The sequence below is a fragment of the Myotis davidii genome, unplaced genomic scaffold, assembly GCF_000327345.1.
Source record: "Myotis davidii unplaced genomic scaffold, ASM32734v1 scaffold1307, whole genome shotgun sequence".
NCBI classification, from domain to species: Eukaryota; Metazoa; Chordata; class Mammalia; order Chiroptera; family Vespertilionidae; genus Myotis; species Myotis davidii.
Genome location: NW_006298623.1, coordinates 741,700 through 762,895, shown reverse-complemented (window position 1 = coordinate 762,895; position 21,196 = coordinate 741,700). Strand labels below are relative to the sequence as shown.

The following is a 21,196-nucleotide window of genomic DNA, read 5'->3' as shown; positions in this document are numbered from 1 at the left end:
CACTTTATGAAGGCACAAATGGGAATACATTCATTTTGTATATCTTAAGATAATCAGATAATCAAAATAAGCACCTAATGTCCTAATACATTACACATAGTAGGTGCCAAATAAATATTTGCTGAATTAATAGAGTATGAGATATAAAGATCCACAATGCTGCATTAGAAGGAAAAACAAGAGTAGCAGTCGCTTCTAAATTCCCGAGGCTAATTTAATCTGAGCCCAAAGGTAGTAGCTCATTTCCATTTTTTATTCCTTTTGATAAAGTGTTTCCTTATTGAGTCTGAGACCATCTTTCCAGCCTGACAAAGTGGCACTGTCAGTAATGCTGGCATAATTCAATGGCTGGACATGGGATGCATTAACAAACAAGTGCACCACCTTGAAAAATCACAAAAGGTGCTACCCAAATGTTGCTGTATTAACATTAGTCTACAAAATGCCAGAGCTCCACTATTAATCATAATAACACACTCCAAAATGAGTTACTTTCACTTAGAGCATTATTTTGTAGATTCATTATTTTCAAGCTTCTGTATAAAATGCCTTTGCATAAAAACAAGGATCTGCAGATCCTAGAAGAGTAGACAGTGCTGTTGTGCTAGAAAAGGCAGAAATAGCTACACTGTAAATAAACTGCCATTAATTCTTGCATTTCTCTTCTCCGTTGCCCATGGTAGGGTAAGTTGTGGGCATTGTGTGCATGCATACTGCTTTAGAAGACACTTCATTGAAACAGGTCAGGAAGTAAATCTTGTAAATGAGGTCTGAGGAGTCATAAAACTAAAAGATAGCACAATAAAAAGATGGTCTTTTTAAAACTCCCCTAGTATCCTTATTTATAGAGATGGATTATTCATAAATGCAACTTGCTTTGTTTTGGGGAACCCAGTTATTTGATATAAAAACTGTTTCAAATTGTGAGTTGAGAAAAAAAGGTTTTCTTATGCAGCTGAGAAATATGGCTGAAGAAAGTGATTTTTCCAGCAAAACGAACACAAACTACAAACCACAGCCATAGGAAATAATTAAGAGAGATGCCTAATGCAAGAACACTGTCTTGAAGCCCTTTGGCCTATTAATTCTCAGAGTTTTGCATGTAAAGGACTAGTAATTTTTTTTTAATTGAAGGAACCAATAGAGGGATGCTAAATTTTTATTTTACCAAGTAAATACATTGGGATGGAGGCAAAATAATAATAATAATGATAATAATAATAATAATAATAATAGCCACATAAAAGAACAAACTCACCAGTCACAGAAAAGAATGAACATGTCACCATAAAAATTAGACAGCCCTTTAAAGTGGATATATTTGAATTCATGAAGTTTCACTCCCTTCCCCACTGCCACCCCCATGGTTTAGCACTCGGTGCCTGGAAACCACTGTTGTAACTCTGGTTAGCAATAGCTCACGTGGTGAAATTTGGAACAGGTTGAAGTCTCCAGGATTTTGTTTCCTGATTTACTAAGAGAAAGGGTTAACCTAGGTCAGCCAAGAAGCTGGGAAATTTGTTAAAGAACCTGTCACATATGGACAAAAAAAAGAGTCATTACCTTCTAAAACAATCGGTATTTTAGCAATCTGTAATTTAGCAAATTTCCTCAATTCTATCATACATGGTGTTCCTCCCCACCACTAATTTTAACTTCTGTGAAATTGGAATAAACCTTGCAATCAATGTCCAAAGAAATCAGCTATTGCTCAGAGAGACAAGCTGTGACACTGTTGTCATTTCCTGTGTAAGTGTCATAGCCTGGACAAATGTGAAGTTTCAGCTACTTGCTTATCGTTGATTCCTCATTTGACTTATTTCCATGGGCACTGCCTTCCACTGTGGAGTTTTGGCTAAACTTGGATCTAGAATTGTCCTCAAAGGACTGTACTATAATGGCAGCACTGAAAAGAAAAAGGACCACATATGCAGAAGAGAACAGAAAGGTAGGTGTAAATTTATTGTAAGTTATGCATCAACTTGAGAAATGAACCAACTGATTTTCTTGTAAAACAACAACCAAATGTTTTTACAAAGGTTCCAAGAATAGAAGACACAGGCAAGTAGATGAATTTGTGCCAGAGATAAACCTCTTGTTCTCAGGATATATATACAAAATAACTTTCTGTTGGACATCAAGTAGCACAATTTTAAAGGCAGAAGAATTTGCCAAATCTCTCAAAATAAATCAGTGTTTTGAAAGCAAGGAAGGTGAAGGAGCAAAGCATGCTTTGTGAAAGACTATCACACAGTTATTAAACTGTCAAAAGCTTTCTGATAACTTTCTAAATTAGCTGTATAAATGTGTGGTGGGTAAGGGTGTGGGGAAGATTAGTAAGTTATGAAATGGAAATGTAGAGAATACACCGAAGACATACTTTGGAATTACTTAAGATTATGTTTTTAATCACAAAGGTACTAAAAGGTTTTGATCAGGAAATCCATTATGAAAAGTAGCATGTCATATGATAAATGATGGCCAAAAGTGAATCAGAAGGATGTTGAGAAGGCTCAAAGTTTGGTTATTAAGGGCATAATATGTTAGGGTCTGAATAAATATACTTCATTGTGCTATTTTCAGAAAGAACTATTTTCTTTTTAAAATTTTTCTTCCCAAAAAGGTGTTACTAAGTTGAGATGTGTCTTGGAATGAAGGGGTTAGAACCAAAGAAATAAAGGCTACAAGGAGGTTTAATTCTATAATCTCAACATCTATAAAATTATTATATACATGATTTAATCCTTTCATCTTTTTCTCTTTCTTTGTCTTCTCCTTCCAGCTATCTAGACCACTGTGACTCTTCCCATACTCTCTTACACTTGTCAATAAAATATATCTTTATAATCTTTTTCCTGTTTATTGAATCAAGCAAAAAGCTCACCAGGTATCTCTCAAACAAGAAAGAAATGGCCAGATAAATCAAAGGTACAGAAATATGAGAGAAAGTAACCTATAAATATTTAATTTACCAGAAAAAAAAATTATGAAAGACTTGAAAATGGACCAAGATGACTACCAGGTGTCTTTGATGAAAAGCGATGTATTATCTAGAACATACCATTCCAGGCTATCAGACTCTATGGGTTTGGGACCCTTCATTGTCTTTGAACAATATTACAACTATCTAAGTCTCAGATAATTGAGAGTGATGCAAATGATTCTTGTCCATAAAAATTAAATTGTACATGTATGGTTAAATGCAATTGATTATTGTCCTGTGGATACTGACCAGTTTTGCATCTGTTAAGCAAATGTATTCAGTATTCCTGATGGACTTTATATTTCAACTGCTTTTTGAATTCTCTCATGAATTCGTTATAACATCTTATTGGCTGTCTCAATAATTAATGAGCTAAATAAAATTTTTTCATTTTTATAATTTTATATTTGTATGAGAAGATTATAAACCTTTAAAAAATAATTATCCTTTAAATTTTTAAAGTTAAATTTTTTCTTTCAAGAAATACTTATTTTCATGGGAAACTCAAGTAATCAGAGTAGAAAAGAACTGAAATATTAGCCTTTTCTAAATCACTGAATATTCCTTAATTATTGGTTCAATTGGTAATGTGCCAGTGGTACTCCAAAAAATCTGGAGTAGTACTCTGTGGCTTGGAATTACTGATCACAGAGCAGCTAGCACTGAGCTAGCTACATGCCTATAGTTCTTGGGTATGTTGCAAGCATCCAAGAGTAAGTTTAGGACTGGAAGAGTCTACGGTGGCCCTCATTTAGGAACTAACCAGTCCTGGAAATGTTGAAAAACAACAGAGGGAAATGTGGTACTAAAATTCCCTAGACTTTTTAAAGTGCTTTGGCATATATGAATATATTATCTGAACTCCTCAGCCTCAAGAGGAGGTTCATGGGAATGAAGATAAATCATGACTTAGACGATTCTGTTTTTGGTGGTACCCAAGGCTTCCAAGTAGATTCTGAGTTTTCACAGTGGCCCCCGTGGGACACATCTAATAGGAAGTCAGGGTCATAGACCTTCAAGAACATTCCACAGCAAAGATAACCTCTTGGAAAATTGTTTTGACTCAATAACTAGATGCTGAATAAATAAATCTCTGGCTAAATCTTTTCTCACTATAGGCCATAAGAAAATTCTAAAATTAAAAGGCAAAATTCTTGATTACCCTGTGTCCTTCAAAAATATTAGGAGAATGTGGCCCAACAGATGATAGAAATATTACATATGTATACTTGCCACTGGTGGCTATGGGGTACTTGTAATGTGACTTAGTACAAGTGAGAAACAAGAATTTTAATTTTATTTAATTTTACTTAATGTAAATAGCCACCTATGGCTAGTGGTTGTCATATTTGATGGTGCAGGGCTGGAAGAAGGCTAAACAGATCTACTCTTCATAACACTGGTTCTTGACTAAGTAGCCCATAATGCAAGTGTTTAAAACAGACAGTGAAAAATTAGTAGCATGAACTCCACAAAAGATGTCTCCTTACCTAAGATGTTTTATTCAGAACCATATTCCCTTTCTTCAGGAGATCTCAACTGATAAAGAGGCTCTATTTGGAATTCCGAGGGCTTTTGGTTAAAGCTGGTGATTACTGGGGCAAATAAAAATGCCAACCAAAAGCAGTGAGCTGGTAGGTCCCCATCCCTCCTGCAAATGTGATTTGAACTTTCCATAAAATGGTAATGAGTAATTCTGTTTGGCACAATCCTGGAGCTTTTGTGCTTGCCAATGAATGATTTCCTTTGGAATACTGTCAGGAGAGCTAAACAAGTGACACACCAGCTCCAAGGCAAAATTCAATGAGTAGTTTCAGAGAGACCTGTTAAAAAGTCATCATCAATCAAGGTCATGTGTGGCCCAAGGCCATTTTGGAACTAAGCCAGTCATTAATGGTTTTAGCTTGCCCATTAATGTTGCAAGAAATCTATACTAATAGCTCTCTTTCCCAGCCTGTGTGCTTAGCTGTTTACAAGACTGTAGCATGTTCCTACCCAGACCCTCATTTTAAAGGTGAGGAAATAGTCATTTGTATTGAGAAGCTCCTTGTATACAAAGGATGTTTAATGAGCTACTATATATATGCTAAAAATGATAAAACTCAAAGATGAATGCAATCTATAGAATTGCATTCATTCATTCATTCATTCATTCAATAAAGACTTGTCCTTGCCAACTACATATCAGCCCAGTGCTAGGTGCTAAGGTCCAGAGAGAACAAGACAGCACAAGATATATGCCTTTCTGGTATTTCCCTTTATGAGTTAGGTGTACATTGTTTAAAGAGATATCTGATTTTTCATTCAGAGTCTTAAAAAAGTACTGGATTTTCTAATCTTGTAATATTGAAATGGCACTTGTATAATAAAGTTTTAAAAAGTTGGCTGGATCCCAGAAAATCTAAAAATACCCAGATGTAAAGGCAGTTTCTCAATTATTTTGCTCACGGTGGGAGTAGCAGCCTGACTTACCTTCCAACCATTCACTAATGCTTGAGTGTATCCTGAAGGGCTGGGAAATGAGGTAAAATATTCAGAGAGGTTATTCAGTGTACAAACCTAAAGAAAAAAATTTCTCACAGAAAGATGTTCAGAGTATTCAACGCCAGCTTTGCATAGTGAGAACTGTATGGTGAGAACACTTTTGTGTAGTGAGAACACTGTTATAATGTGATGGTACCCTAAGAGAGGAGAGTAGTAGTCAGGGCTGTTGGCCAAAGTGTATGTGTCTCAGCTACTCAGTATGCATATTTGTATTTATATCAATTATTATATTATATTTATTTATTTATATTAAATTACATTTGGGTTATATTTACTGTGTTTCTGTCTTCCTTTAATTTTTGGATTCTATATCTCCCCACTATAATGCAGCCCTCACAGCTGCTGCTATTCTGCTCCTTTAGCTTTACCCTCTTCCCTGATTTTATATGATCATGTGTAGAATTTGAGGACATCCTGAAACTCTCCTGAGATGAAATGTATAGGTTCACTTTGCCTCAGTGTCTACTGAGATCACACAAAGCTATTCTCTTATCTTAGGTAACAACTATATTTCCAAGATCTGAGTGCTCTTTCAGTAAAATGGTTTAGGCTCAAGGGATTCTGAACCAAGGTAAATAAGGAAGGTTATTAATATTAGGTCTAATCTTGTGAATTACCATTTTTGTAAGTCACAGTGGTCAATTATGGGCAAATTCCTATGCTTCAACCTACTGCTTACTGAGCATTCACTGTGTGCCAGGCTGAAGAATAGAACTCTCATATGCTGTTTTTGCTCATTTATATTTCATACAGTTGTTTCAGTGTTTTCAGAAGTCACAATATCTCATATTTTAAAAACACATACTAATTAAGAAATTTGGAAAACATGATATTGTTATGATTTCCTCAGAATTCTTTTCACCTTGTTTAGAAATGCTAGAAACTGACAGAAGAAACTCTCTAAGTGATAAAAACAACTACCTAAATTAGGTGGCTCTTTCTTTAAAAGAAAAAAAACACACACACACATAAAATACTCGTGGCTCACCCTTACTGTCCCCTGGGGAAATGAAGTTACATACATTACTTTTTTGAACGGTTCTTTGCAGGATTGTAGACCACAAGGAAAGTGAAAGTGAGAACGTGTCAAAAATAATTTTACTACTTTGTTTTGCAATGTTCCTATAAACTTAAAACACAAATTTTCCCTGTGAGTGAGGGATGTATTAATGCTACCCTAAAAATATCCACCTGTTAACTCTATTTATAAACCTGCCACACCCACTGTAATCGGGGATTTCTAAAAGAAGCTTTGGTTTCCTCTTCCTGTTCAAAACTGTGAATGACTGAAAAGGTCACCTGCGATTTTTATTGCAGAGTGTGGGCTATCAAGAAAAACATAAGTAGATAAAAAGGCTCTGTGCAAGTATTCTGGTTACATTTCTCTGTAATGTTCAGAACCACATGTACGATATAGTAACACCTTTAGGAAGTGTGTAGAAAGATAAACCAAGGAAATCAGCCAATTTTAATGTTGGTTAGGAAAAAATGGGGAGGGGCAAACTTTGCCTCTCCGAAAGGCAAAGTTTAAACCACTCCAACGACTCTTAGGTTCATCGATCTGTAGAGAAATGGATTTAATTATTTTTTTCTGAATCTCTTCCAAGTTCAACAGTCCTTAATGACAGGAAATTGTCCCGTATTGTCCTTTATTAATCTCCTTAGAGCAGCTTAAGGCTTTTCCATCACTGGACAGGTAAAACGGGAGGGATATTTTATGGATCTCATATTGTGAGCACCAGCGCTCACGGCCCAGCACACCATTAAGGTGCATTGCTCTCCTTAGTTCACTGAAGGATTTCAGAAGAGTCACGGTGAAGTGCAGGCAAGGATGTTGGCTTTTCATTTTGCTTCTTGTGGGCTCCAAGATATGTGTCAGAGTCTATCTTGGAGATGAGACTTGTCTATACGTAAATTGAATACAATTAAATCGTTATCTCAACTTGTTTTAAAGATGCAGATAATTGGCCTTGCAGAGACTGACTGAACTATGGGCATTAGGTTGGTTGTAAGCCTAAAAGATCTTATGCTGTAGTAGATCTGTAGATCTGTATTTTAAATACACAGTTTTATAGACTCAATAAGAAAAACAGCCCAGCCAGTGTGGCTCAGTGGCTGAGTGTCAACTTATGAACAAGGAGGTCATGGTTCGAGTCCTGGTCAGGGCATATGTCCAGGTTTGCAGGCTCAATCCCCAGTGAGGAGGATGCAGGAGACAGCTGATCAATGATTCTCTCTCATCATTCATGTTTCTCTCTCTATCTCTCCTTTACTCTCTGAAATCAATAAAATGTATTTAAAAAGAAAGAAAAAAGAAAAACAATGAGAGTCAAAGCTCAGCTAGAGACAAGTGCAAGAGAGGCAGCCCAAGTAGGATGGGATGGATACCTGTCATTCACTCTCACTTCTAGTGTTGCTTAGGAGTCCACATGTGAGTGGCTGGAGCTGGAAGCAGGGAATTATTAATACAATTTAAGAACATGATAGGAACACCTAAGTTTCAAACTGAAAAAAGAAATTTTTCCTATACAATATATTTCTTTTGACTTCAATTTTTACCCCAGAGACCAATTCTAGAGCTGAAATAATATAATGGGCCAGGCATCTAGACATAATACAAATTAGCTGATCTTCATAAGAAGCCAGAAGGTAACCCCAGTTTGAGCAGGTAGTGTTAAGTTTACTAAGGAATAAAAAGGGGATCTGAACTTTTGGCTGAAGACTTCAAATCCCTTATTATGTTTACTCTGACATGCTGCCCCTGTTGGGCAGGAATTCTCTCTACAAGACCGTGTGTGTGTGTGTGTGTGTGTGTGTGTGTGTGTGTGTGTGTGAGAGAGAGAGAGAGAGAGAGAGAGAGAGAGAGAGACAGAGAAAGAGAGAGAGCACTATCTCAGTTTTAGATGGCTTCCTTACTGTTTAATATTTAGATGTCATCTAACTCCCTTTAACATATTGACTCTATTTAAGACAAACAATGCTACAATAATCTTTAAATATAACCTGCTATATAATTCATAACAATACAAACTTTTTAAACTAACAATGTTAAATAGTTAAAACATTCACAGAGTACAACATTCAAAAGGTATGAAAAGGCATGTAGATTCTCTTTCCCACACTCTCTCATTCCCTAGTCAGCCAATTTCTCTTTGGTATCTTCCAGAGATGTGTATGTATAGGCCATATGTGTATTTACCCTTTTCTTACAGAAATAATAACATCATATACATTCTATACATACTCATTTGCACCCTCATTTCTTCAATTAGCAATGTATCTTAGAAACTATTTCTTATCATTACATAAGGAGCTTCCTCATTTTTTAAAAAAATTAGCTTTACAGCATTTCACTGTATGGGGATGCCATAATTTACCTATTTAGTCTCCCACCATGAGGAATTTAGATTATTGCAATCTTTTGCTCTTACAAATAATGATGCCATGAGTAACTTCAGAAATACATCCTTTCACAGGTGCGCAATTATCTCTGCAGGATAAATTCCTAGGAATTAAATTGCTAGGCCAAAAGACACAAGTACTTGTAATTTTGATAAACATTGCCAAACTGCCCTCCGTAGTGGTGGTTATATCATTAAGGCCCGTAGGTATTTGAAAGATCTACACAAGTGAAATTGAAATGCTGCTGAGGAATACACACAAAGAGACTAGAACAGTTCATCTCCTATGTAGCATTTTTCCCAAAATAAGGGCAGATAAACATGTTAAAGAACACCATGGGAGTGCAATCAGCACAGTCCAGATGGTGGGAAACTCCACAAGACAACTGATTCCGTTTCGACAAATAAAATGGAGAAGTAAAAGGCAATGAGAGTCAGGAAGGCAGGGAGACAGATGGCTTCAAAGAGACGAGAGACATATCAACACATTGAAATGCCTGTATTTTATTTGGACAATGGTTGAAACAAACAAACTGTATAAACCATTTAGGTAATTATAAGACAATTGGAGGAGAAGAGTAGAATAAGTGGAAACTGGTACTTTATTCTTCAATAGAAATATTCAATGTCACAAAGATACCAGTTCTGCCTATATTATTCCATACATTTAATGCAATATCAATAAAAATAGCAACTTTAAAAACATATACAAGCTCTTTTAAAAGTTATGTAGAAAAAAGAAGAAGCAGGATTAGCAAGGAGAATTCTGGGGGTTGGGGCTAGTGATGAGATAGTAAAGTACATTAAAGACCTAAAATAATTGGAATAGGATGGTGAAAAATATAATTTGGTATATGATAAAATTTAGCATGTAAAATCAATAGGGTAGACACATATTACTCAGTGCCTATAAAGAGGATAATTACTTTGTGCTTTAAAACAAAATAAATTCCAGATGGATCAAACATTAAACCTAAAAATGAAATTTTAAAATTCCAGGGAGAAATCATGAAAATTTTAAAACATATATTCATAGGTGTATGTGTGTGTGTTTCATATATACAAATTATGTGTGTGTGTATATGCATATATAATATACATATATTGTATATATGTATATGCATTATTTATATAATTTTTATGTGTGTATTATATACATATATATATAGTGTTGAAACAGAGAAGGCTTAAGTGTGACAAAGAAACCATTAAAGAAAAGATTAATAAATATGCAAAATAAAAAAATCTTCACAGCAACAATCATATGAGCAAAGTCAAAAGGAAGTGAAAAACTGAAAAATGTTCAATTACAGACTAGAGGATAATTTTCCTTACTCTATATGGAATCTCTGTAACTAAATAAAACCAACAGAAACATTATAATTAGAAAAGGTTATGAATAGATAGTTCAGCACAAAGATTTTAAATAGCCATTAAACACACAAAACTGGTAATTATGAATTACAGTAAAATTATGCCCAGGTATGATTAGTCACTCATCAGATTGATAAAAGTAATATTAAGTCCTAAACTGTATCAGTATTAGAGAATGACCTCAAGGCCTTTTGACTTGTAGAAAAAAAATGGATGGGGGCAAAAAAAGCTGTAACATCTTAGAAATTATAGAATACTAGAGGCCCAGTGCACAAAACTTGTGCACTGGTAGGGTCCCTCCAGCTGCTGGATGCAGCCTCCCTCCCTTCCCCCAGCCCTACCTCCCTGGTCTAACTCCCAGATGAACTCCCAGTCGAGGGGACAATTTGCGTACTACGCTTTGATTATATAGGATGCCTGTAATCTCTAGGATTGGTGCTATGTTCTATCTCACTTATGGAAAGGTCACAATATTAGATGACTTCTTTTATGCAGAATGCAACTGAAAAACTAGGGAAAGCAAAATCTTTAAGGTTGTTTTTTTTAAAATATATTTTATTGATTTTCCACAGAGAGGAAGGGAGAGAGATAGAGAGTTAGAAACATCAATGAGAGAGAAACATCAATCAGCTGCCTCCTGCACATCCCCTACTGGGGACGTGCCCGCAACCCAGGTACATGCTCTTGACCGGAATCGAACCTGGGACCCTTCAGTCCGCAGGCCGACGCTCTATCCACTGAGCCAAACCGGTTTCGGCATCTTTAAGGTTTTTAAAGTCAAAATTAAAAATCCATAAAGATACACATTTTGTATTGAAACTTGTGTACTTAACTCAGAAGGGAATGCCATGGTCCCTACTCCAGACTGTTCATTTTATTCCATATACAATCCTAAGAGACATGCTTGCTTTGTTTTGTTTTCCCATTTTTAGCAATTAAAGGGGAAAACTTGGGAAAGGGGCTAATGGAGACAGGCACACTGACTTAAGGAAGAAGCCACAGAAGATGTTGTTCTCATAGCAGATGAAAACTATGCGTATCTGTCATAAGGCCTTAAAGTCTAACACTACCATCTATAGGCATTTTCTGTGAGGATCAGTGTATCAGCACCTGGTGCTGGATATTAATGATGATGCCCTTGAAACATCTCAAAAATACTAACTTGCTCTTGTAGATTCTGGAGGGATGTATGTGATATATGCTAGAGAAACTACCATAAGCCATCTGAAACAAAATGCTGAAATACGTACCAGGATACATTGCAGATGTCTAGGAAATGCTGATGCCGAAAACAAATTCCTCCTTGGAGGCAGCTAACTATATTAATGTAGCTCTAATTGAATTTATTGGGGTGACATTGGTTAATAAAATTATATAAGTTTCAGGTGTATAATTCTATAATACACCATCTGTATATTGTATTGTGTGTTTACAATACAAGTCAAGTCTCCTTCCATCACCATTCATCCCCGCTTCATCCTCTATTACCTCTGCCCAACCTCCCCTTCCCCTCTCGTAATCACCATACTATTGTCTATGCCTCTGAACTTATTTTAATTTCTTTTTAATTTTCTACCTAATCCCATCACCTTTTCATACAAGCCCATAACCCCCCTCTCCTCTGATAGCCTCTGCTCACTGTAACTATGAGTCTGTTTCTGTTTTGTCTGTTATTTTATTTTGTCCACTAAATTCCACACAGGAGTGAAATAATATGGTACTTGTCTCTGACTGGCTTATTTCACTCAGCGTAATAATTCTCCAGGTTCATCCATACTGTCACAAACAGTAAGATTACTGTGGTTAAAAGACAAATAATAAATTGCCATTGGTGTGCTTTTGTTTTGAACATGCAAGCCAGATTTTCCAGCCTTCAGCAAGTCTGAACTGGATAATATATAACTTACCTTATGACTACTGATTAAGAGATAGTTTTGTGGGTGTATGACCTTATCGCAAAACATGGCCACAAATCATATTTCAACATCATTTGCCTTGGCATAATGATATTAACAGAGTGAAATTATGTTCATGCTTGAATCTGCATGGCTTCGTGATGGCAGCGGTCAGCCCCATCTGCTGATGGCCCTTCTCAGTGTCTGTGGCAGGAAAGCTCTCTGTGGTCAATTTTCTTTTTGGTTGTAGTTCTCTCTGCTGTTCCTCAGTTTTTAGCCATGAAAATGGATGGCGTTTTTAAAGGCTCGAGTGTTTTTTGCAGTCAAGCTGCTAGGCAACAAAAAGTGTCCTCAGGGGGGTGAGTTATTTCAAGATAGAGAATCCCGGATGATTAGCTAGTGTGTGTATAGCCTCTAAGGATCATTAATATCATTAACGTGAGGCAAAAGCCCTAGACTGAATGGCTTCTGGGAGGGCATAATTTATTTCAGAATGACATGGCTTTACATGTTTTTATAACCTATTATTAAAAAGGATGACAATAAAATGATTTCTCGAAATCCGCACTTCACAGTGTGTGGGCCTGGAGACTTCTGTATCAGAATTTCCTGGGAGATGGGGAAAATGCAGGTTGGGGGTCACATTACCAACCTCCTGAATCGGAAATTCCAGACATGGGCCCCAGTTGCCCGTCTTAAGAGGTATTTCAGGTGATTGTTAGATGCATTCAAATGTGAACACCAAGTGGACAGGCTACTAATTAGGATATGCCTGTCAGTAAAACTGAGGTTAAAACAGGCAGTTATAGTTTGAGGCAAATGGGGACATAGAACTAATTACAAACAAGGCACTTGTCAAGTCAGCTCCTTTATTCCTTTACAATCGAGTGGCTGTGATGTTTACATTCATTTCTAGGATTATTGTTTATTATCTACTTCCTCCCTAGACTGCCAGCCCCATGAGGTAGGAACCACATCTGTCCCGCTCTGGGCTCTGGGCCTCTCCTGTTGCTTGGCCTAAGACTGCTCTCCACGTCTGCGGAGGAAACGATTTAGCTATGTTATCTGCACTTACAGATGAGCAAACTGACACTCAGAGAGGGTAGAGAGCCTCCGACCACACAGCTTATAGTGAGTGAGCAGAGAGTCGGACAGGGCTGGATCCAAAGCCCAGACCCCTAACATCCTTGTCATGGCCATTTCACTTGTTTGCAGAGGAGACCTATCTCGTATTGCCTGTTAAACACCCAAAACCCCTGTGGTGAAGTTTATTTAGAAAATGAACTAATATGGTATTTTAGAATGTGATAAAGCCCTAGCCGGTTTTGCTCAGTGGATAGAGCATCGGCTTGCAGACCAAAGGGTCCTGGGTTCCATTCTGGTCAGGGGCTTGTACCCTGGTTGCAGGTTCCCCGGTCCTGGTCAGGGTACATGCAGGAGGCAACCAATTGATGTGTCTCTCTCACATCGATGTTTCTCTCTGTCTCTCACTCTCTCTTCCACTCTCCCTAAAAATAAATGGAAAAATATCCTTGGGTGAGGATTAAAAAAAAATAATGTGATACATATCCTATGAAAAACACACACAACTCATCAAAAGGGGATAAAAGAATGAGGGGCTGAGAGAATTATTACAACTTGAAATAAAAAGATTATGAAGGCTGCATACATAGGTGATTTCTGAACAAAGGTTTCAAGGAAGAAGCAAGCCACTGAAAACTGGGGTCAGAGGCCAGGGATTAGCAAGAACAGATGTCTAAGGAAGGAGTGTATCTGTTTGGTGCAAAGATCAGCAAGAATCCAACACAGAGGTAAAGGAGAGGGTGAGAAGGACAGCGGGTGAACGCTTGATCAAACTGAGATGAGGAAGAGCAAAAAGAGAGGATTTAGAAACTGAGCAAGACAATTCTTGAAGAACAGAGAAATCAGGAGTAGCCAAGAGAAGGGAATAACAGAGAGAGGGTTTTTCTTTGTTTGCTTATTTGTTTCAGATAAGAGAAAGAAAAAAAAAAGGATGCTTGCTTCCTAGGAATTCCATTCTAAGTAGTGATGGTGGTAACACAGCCTCTGAAAATGGTTGCGAGAGTACAATAGAATTGGCCTTGAATCCCAGCATCCTTGAGGTCCCTTTTACTACTTCTCTGTAAGCATTCAGTGCCCATACACCAGGGCAAGGCCACTAACAGGCTGCTGTTTAAGAGTACATGTTCATTTCTTCACATTAGCTTTGCTTTGGGGATTGTTTTAGAATCTACGTAAGCTTCACTAGCAAGCTTATATTAGTCTTGCTGCCTGTATACGTCTGTGCTTCAGCTGGCTGTCCTCATCATTTCCTCCGTGTGCTGCCATCAGTTGGATCTTACCGAAGTTCTAGTGATTCTGGTAGAAGAGCCAGCCTCTGGCTGGATGACTAATGTCAAGGGAAGATGTGCCGCCTGACTTTGGAACTCTTAGCATCACATGCTGTTCTGGCACAAGGACAGCGGAAGACAACTGAGCAGAGAATACGTGTGGCCTCCAGCACTCACACTGTGTCCTGGATTGAACATAATGCCTCAGCTTAAATTTGTGAGCTGTTAATAGGAGATTCCTTAGTTCTGGTAGTGTGGTCCCAAATTTTGTGTGTGTGTGTATGTGTGTGTGTGTGTGTGTGTGTGTGTGCTCTTGACTACTTTACAACTCTTAACCTCCTGAAACCCTATGGATTATTTAAATGGAACAGCTCTCCTGAATTTATCTAATCTGGCCAAAGATTACATAGTTCAAAATATCTGTCTGTGTTTCCTTCATTGGTTTCACACATGTGTTCAGATTAGTCCTTGCGGAGCATCAGTTCAACATCATCGGCATTGAAGGCATTAACATTTAATTCATTCATCACAATTCTGCAAATAATTGTAGCCAAGTTCAAGATGATTATTCTCTATGGGGTAGGTAGTCTTGGATCTTAAGCTTTGGAGTGCCACTGTTTGGTGGCATATAGAATATATACATCTGTAGTTGAACAAGATTTAATACCAACGAAACAGCTACTCCTGATGCACAATTTTGCTTATACAGAATCCTTTTCAACCCAACCTAGATGGGAAGAAAACAGTGCTTCTAATGGTTTTCTCAGGTGTGATCTTTTGTTCTGAGCCTGACTTTAGACATTGGAATAATAGACTTTGGGGATCACTGGTTTTGTTATAACGTTTATCCATTGCAAGACTAGCCTCTGAGGTTCAACAGCTTTGAGACTTAAAAGATTCTAAATAACAAGCCAGAAGTTCAGTGATGGCAATTTCAGTGTGTTAAACCCTTCACTGGCCCCAGGTTAAAACTTTATGGGCCTCTACTTTATGGATGAGAAATCTGCCCATGTTCTCTGTTAATAAAATTAAATTCCCAATTGTATCAATTTTCAAATGTATCATCAACTGTATTAGTATTAAAACTAGAAGCCATGTTAGCCTTACAGATTTGATTGATGTAATAGGGTGGAGGAGTGGTGAGTAATAAATACCTTTATTATCTGACATAAATGTCTTTAAATAGTACATTATCATTTAACCAAAATTACTCATTCTATATTAACCCTCTAAGAGGTATATATTCTACTGATGTTCTAATTTCATAAAACATTAGAGTGATCTCTGTTGCATAAATGGTAGCTTTCAATGGTTATGAAATGTGCTTTGATACACTCAATAATGTCTTCTTCAAACTTATATTGCATTGATTACATCTGACAACCGCATATGGTGAAACTTAGTTATGATCCTTTCAATTAAATTATGGTTGGAAACCCACTTCTGGGGTGCACAGCTGTGATCCACTAAATTTCTCAGTGACATTCAGAGCATGAAATAATTTTGAGAGAATAAATTTGCAATACAAATGGGAGCAGAGGGGAAGCCTTTCAATCTGTATTCATTTATATTTCAAAATTCATTACTTGTACAGTTTACTTTCCAAGCTAATTCTAACCAAAGATGAGTAACACTGCTTTGGCAAGAGTACGTGCATAAGATATTTCCATATGTTTAAGCAGAAATACCAAATACAGTAGAATGCAGAGACAAATACATCTAAGGCAGGTTCTCCAGTGCCTGCTCTCAGCCTTGCACTCAGCTAATGACCTTGTATGCTATTTCATAGAGAAAGGGGAATCCATCAAAAAATTTCCACAGCCTCCACTACCATAGGTCCCCATTTAAAAGCATCTGTACCCGTATACTTTGCCTTTCTCCTTTTCCTATAGATGAATTGCCTGCTTCTAGCTGAGGCAAGCCCCTACCTGTGCTCAGATCCTAGTCCTCTCCTTATAACATGGCTCCTCGATACCCTTCTCCCCTGAACCATCAATCCCCCTTTCTCCTGGGGCATCACTCCTAGGAAGTCACATCGATACTTCTGCTTCTCTTTCAAATCTCACCTCATTGAAGAGTCCCCCCCACCCCAAAGTCATTTCTATTTTTGTATGAATGGTGCTCAGTGCATGTCTTGCCTAGAAGATTCTAACCAAACGTTTGTCACATAAAAAATGACAGAGAAATAGCTACATTTATGGAATATAAATGAAAACTGATTAAGAATAAGAAGACTTAAATTTGAGTGCCAACTCCACCACTCACTAAGCAGCAAATCTCTTACTCTTGCTGGAATTGTCTTTCCCAAGTCTATAGAATGGGAATAATAATCCCTTCTCCAACTTCCTTGTAAAGTAGTTATGAGAATGCAGGAGCCACAGTGAGGACAAGGGAATCTAACAGAACACCTGGCTCTGTAATGGGCGGCCTTGCGCAAATCACTGGCTGGCATCTGTTTCCTGTGTCAAGTGTGGATCATGAAACATCCCCATCTCTTCTTAGTCTTTTTTTATTGAGGGCCACTCAATTATCAGAAAGTGTTATGGCCTTTTATTTATTTAAAATATTTAAACTTTTAATTCTGAAATAATTTTAGACTTACAAAGAGGTTGAAAACAGTACAAAAGTTGCTATATACCCTTTACCTTGTTTCCCCAAATGTTAACATCTTAATTATAACTGATGTAGAATTATAAAACTAAGAAATTAGCATTGATATAATACTATTAACTGATCTATAGACCTTATTAAAATTTTTCCAGTTATTCCATTAATCTCCCTTTCTGGGTTTGGATACTACCCAGGGTCCCACATTGTATTGAATTGTCATGTCTCCTTACTCTCCTGCACTTAAAAAAAAAAGTATCTGTGGGTGCATACATTAAGACTATGCAGGTATCCTATTTCTCATACTTTTGTGGCCACTAATTTTAACAACCTTTGATTATTCTTATCTGCAACAATAAATGTGGTCTTTGCTAAATAGTGATTTTTCTACTTGCATCATTCTTTCTACATTCGCCAATTGGAATTCTACTTTATGGAATAGCTATCACTTCTCTCTCATTTATTTATGTATTAAAATTATTTGTTTTTATGGGTATGAACTCATAAGTATTTATTTTTATTCTATGAGTTATAGTCCATTGCTCTCATTACTTTATCTAGGACAATTTGCTATGATCTTTTTAGATGGTTCAACTCACATAGATCAATGTCTTGCTAAAAATAATTCACCCCAAGAAATGCCTGTTTGGATATGTAGGATATGAAAAAAAATTAAAATGTATCGTTGGAGAAGAAAAAGTGTCTGGGGTATCAAGCACACAGGATACCAGATCCAGACACCAGCTCCAAATGAAGACAAAAGACCTATAAGGTGATAGGAGCTCAGAGTACTGAATACCCCAGGCACTGATACTCTGGCTGGAGGTTTGGCCATCTGGCAATTGGCAAGAAAGGTGATTAGGGATATTTATATTCCTGGTTAATGTGAATATACAGAGACCAGCAAGAAGTATAATTATGAATTTAATAACTATATCTCATGGGGTGTGTGTGTGTGTGAGAGAGAGAGAGAGAGAGAGAGAGAGAGAGAATTAGATTTTTAGGCTACTTTAATGAGAGAGAACTTTTGAAAACACAGAGAATCAATTTTGAGTGTGATATGTATAACACAAATCCCTGTGCAACAGACAGATGATCATGTTTGTTCATAAAAGCACTTGTGAATTCATCACAGACTCATACAGACTCATACTTTGAATGATATTCCCTAGCACTGTGCAAATACCATGGATGTGAGCAACAATTAAACACTGATCTTGCAGCATGGTAGAACTGAGTTCTTTTCACGAAGCTGCACTGTTGCAGGTGGTCTCAGAAAAAACTCTGGGCTTCATCAGTAAAATGGAAGGGTGGTCTTTGATCTTTCCAACACTAAAGTCATTGAATACTGTGATTCACTAACTAGATTATTTTAAAAAATTGCTGTTTAATGTGTCTTTCTCTCAAAATATCCTAATTAGTAATAGATGCACTTTTCTCTTTAACAAATCCTTTGTAGCTGCTTAAATACTGAATCTCACAGAACTGATTCCCTACAGGTCGAAAACCTCATTTACAGTCACCAACTCTATTTTTCACACAGTGGCTTAGACTTGTGACATAATGAAGAGTGAGCTGAGACTCAGAATACATTATTATTGTTATTTTTATCTTATATCTCCTCAGGGAAACATAGCACTACTGACTGTCTATTATATTCTATGGAGAACTTCAATCTTAGGTCCTGGTTTTGGTCCCATAAGCTCTCTTTGAAATGATCTATAGTGATGCATTATTATTTAAATCGGAGGTGACAGTTGGTCGCATATTGCACTTACTTAGTTTTTTGGGGGGTCTTCTTTTGACTAATCAAAATCAAAATAATTGTAGTGGCGGACTAGAAATTGCTTCTGATGACCATATTAATGACAAGGGGAATATCTACATCTTCTAAATTAAGAAAGATGCCTAAGTGATGGACAGAGAGACTTGTTTGAAAGTTTAATTGAGGAAATAATGTTAGAAAATCAGCAACACCTACTTTTTTTTAGTAGTTAATAATATAGGCTTTAGGTTTATTGAACTAAAACTTAACTATTTCATTAGTACTAGAATCTGAGATTACAGAGAAAAGTGAAACACAGATGAAAACCAAGATATTAAAAAAGATGCTTTATGCCATAATATCAAATTCACATTTTATATTTACTGCAATTTCAAGAGTGAGCAGCCAGGTTCTAGCACTAACCAAAGACCTCTTATAGCTAGCTACCTTTCCTAAGCCCTTAACCTAAAATAACAGATCTTTTTACAAAGCATAGCTCTACCACAATGGGCTTGTTTGAAGGAGTCTAAGACTATCATGTCATCTTTTATTAAAACAAGAACTGATTTTCATTTGTAAATCGATTTTAACATATAGATTCTTAATTAGAAATTGCTTCCAAAGTAGCATCCTGAAATATATCTTGATTACAATGTATACCTTTTCCCCTACAGATAAACCCATGTAGATGTGCAGTTACATGTGTAATGCTTATGGTGAGAGGTAAGACCCAGTAACCTATTGGGAGAGTTAAAAGGCTAAAGTAAAAGTGAGGGAAGAATTGAATTTCGTTAAATGACTATGTTTTGGAAATACCAGTTCGGACAACAGAATGGCTCACTGAGCTGCCTGGGGCTGCAGGGAAGAGTCAGCAAAGATGTTTGTGAGCAGCAGGAAAGGATGAAAACAAGTCAGGGGGACCAACTAGGTGGTCAGTGCTGATGGGAATCAAGGCAGCAAGCAGCTACTGGGGCTGCAGAGGAGAGGGACCAGGCCATTTTAAGCCCGGACTCTATGGTGGGGCTGCAGAGCAGCAATGAAAGATGAGCAATCCTGCAGTGGAGGAACACTAAGGAATTTAGTTGATCGAATCTGGGAGTTTGTTGTAACTAAACAAATAATGAGGGTGTGTGTAATGAACTTCCCTTCTTGAATATAGCTCTATCACAAGTAGTTTTACTTCTAACACATTACTCTGGTGAGTGGCATTCCCAGTGTGTCCCAAATTTGTGTAAATTCAGATTTTGCACTGTGGATTTCCTTAAGTCCAGGTTATAGACTTAATGTTATTCTATGTTGACATTTAAAATATTCAAAGTTGAACAGCCCCCATATAGTGCAGAAGGTAGAGTTTCATGCTAGAAACTTATGAGAACATATGCCCCAAAGAAACAGGGCACTCAAAATTGCTTAAATATTTCAATTGCATAAATGATCCAAATGCTTGCAAACATCTTACAATTATAGACCAGTAGAGGGCATTAAGAGGCACTTTCATCTATTCCAATTGCTGACTCTGTGTCTCGTAGCCCAAGGTCTGGCTGTAATGTGTGGTTCTATCGGTTGATGGATTCTCACTTCACGTATTTCTGGGATTTGTGGACATCCTGTGGTGATTCTAACCCTCATCCCTTTCTCCCTTCTGGATTTCATGCCTAATTAACTGATATAAAAATGATTGCAGAGATCACAAATTCTTAAACTGAGATAAAATGAAGGTAAATGTGGCATAACTGAGTCTTTTCCAACCTCAGTCATTAGGAATATAAATATTTCCCTTGTAAAAAGAGCTTGAAGTGAGGTTACTACATGATTTTGGAGAGTAAGAAATCTACTCCTCCCTCCTTCCTTAAAAAAAATGCACTAGTAACTGCATTTAAAATTAAATCCAAAGTAATATAGCTAGAGGTACATTCTACAAACACATTATGATATTTTTTACCAACAGAAAGACAGTAGCATCACAATATCATCATTGCAGTTTCATAGATATACTTTTACCTAACAACACTGACAGTCCCGATAGACAGCCAACAGCATTTTTCAGTTATTATACCAAGTGACAATGGTTCTAGGCAAGATTTAGACAACCTTTGCCTCAGCACACATCCTATATAATAAAACCCTAATATGCAAATTGAACGGCAGAATGACCAGTTGCTATGATGTGCACTGGCCACCAGGGGGCAAACGCTCAATGCAGAAGCTGCCCCTTGGTGGTCAGTGCGCTCCCACAGGGGGAGTACTGCTGAGCCAGAAGCCGGGCTCATGGCTGG

General features: G+C 37.1%; 1 protein-coding gene across 3 annotated transcripts in view; it reads right to left on the bottom strand.

Annotated features, from left to right (window-relative positions):
• SERPINI1 (serpin peptidase inhibitor, clade I (neuroserpin), member 1) overlaps window positions 1-21,196 on the bottom strand; it is a 77,742-nt gene that overhangs the window by 33,225 nt on the left and 23,321 nt on the right. The window lies entirely within an intron of this gene.